Source organism: Aplysia californica, unplaced genomic scaffold (genome assembly GCF_000002075.1).
Source record: "Aplysia californica isolate F4 #8 unplaced genomic scaffold, AplCal3.0 scaffold00495, whole genome shotgun sequence".
NCBI classification, from domain to species: domain Eukaryota; kingdom Metazoa; phylum Mollusca; class Gastropoda; order Aplysiida; family Aplysiidae; genus Aplysia; species Aplysia californica.
This window is the reverse complement of record NW_004797765.1, coordinates 561,752-563,282: the sequence shown is the minus strand read 5'-3', so window position 1 is coordinate 563,282 and position 1,531 is coordinate 561,752. Positions and strand designations below refer to the sequence as shown.

The 1,531-nt window shown below is 41.0% G+C and overlaps 1 protein-coding gene across 1 annotated transcript in view; it reads left to right on the top strand.

Annotated features, from left to right (window-relative positions):
* The window catches only part of LOC101848458 (arylsulfatase B), a gene marked incomplete in the record, with an annotated part of 27,320 nt that overhangs the window by 2,245 nt on the left and 23,544 nt on the right, over positions 1-1,531 (top strand).

Below are 1,531 nucleotides of genomic sequence, written 5' to 3'. Positions count from 1 at the left end.
TCGGGAGTTTGCGGGTTCGGGGGTTCGAGACGAGGACCCGACGTTGTGTCCTCTTGGAAAGGCACTTTACACCAATTTTCCCCTCTTCACCCAGGTGAAAATGGGTACTCAGCTATAGACAGTGAAAGAGCAAGTCACTTTGCTAGTGTTTGAGCGCTTAACCAGCTGCTTGCACTGTATGCTTCCCGGGAAGCTGAGAATGTTTCTGAGTGTTCTATGTTCTGCTGGGGTAATAATATAGTGTAAAGCGCACTGAGCTTGTTTCAGAGTGGGGACATTCGCTATATAAAAGCTATTTATTATTATTAAATTTTAATGGTCATGCGGGTAAGACGTGTTTACCTTATTCTACGAGGGGCATACCAAAAGTGTTTTACCTGACCATGAAGGAATAAAGGTAGAAAGCTGAAATTTGGTACTAAGCTTGGTCTTTCTTTATGTAGTGCCCTCCCAGAGTTATACATGTTTGCCATCTGTGTATGACCTTGAAAAGACCATGAGAATAGAGGACCCTCTCTATGTTAGAAAACCAGCCCTCTACCGCTTCTTTGACCTCATCATCACTTTTTTTACACCAAAATGTTATCACAGCGTAGGATGGCCAATCAGATCCATATACGGCATGCATCTCCGTAAAAATATCCTGTAGTTGCTTGCCTTGCAAGAACAAATACTTCATTACTGCGCTGCGCTCAATTTTCTCCATTTTTACGTTGAAACAGGTGAACAACATAGCCCCATTCACTTACAGTGCGCTGGTGGTAAAACCAGCAATTTGAAATTTCCCAAAATTTACAAGCATTCTAGGAAGATAATTGTTGGCTGTCACCCAAAATTTCAGGTTTCTACCTTTATTTCTTCATGGTCAGGTAAAACATCGTTTGTTATGCCCCTCGTAAGAAAGAGAGGTCTAAGTCCATACATACCCGATGTTTAAATGGGCTAAAAGACTAGTTCGTTAAAACTTTCGAATAAAGAAAATACACTAAGTTAAAACAGGAAATTCGATGACAATGAACGAGCCTTTTAATATCAAAACTCTGTAATTTGTTAGTCTAGTTCAAATACTGTTGAAATTGTCCAAAACGGCCACTGATTTCGAGGAAGAAATTCTTGGCCTATGTCAATATGATATAATTACTATAGAAAAAAAACCCTGCAAGGGAAAAGTGAGAACTGGTCGTATAACAGTTGATTGTACTGGACCAAGGTGCTTGCTACAGCAGTTTGACAACTTTTTTTTCATCTTCAATCTTCACCTTCTCCTAGAGTGTAGTCCGGCTCACAGACCGTTTAGATATTGCTCTAGATTGTACGACCGGGCTTTTTCCCCTCCTTGCGGTTTTAATAGCCAGTGCCCTTTGGGAGATCGCTTCTCTATCACAAACCGATCGCTCGACTTACGGCCTTGACTGAAAATAAACGCTTTTGATATTTTAAGCCCACGGTCGGCTTTGTTCGTTTTTTTTTATTATGGTCGCATTTCGCTCTCAGTCTGGCTAGCCCTGCCTAACAAACCGATGATATATTA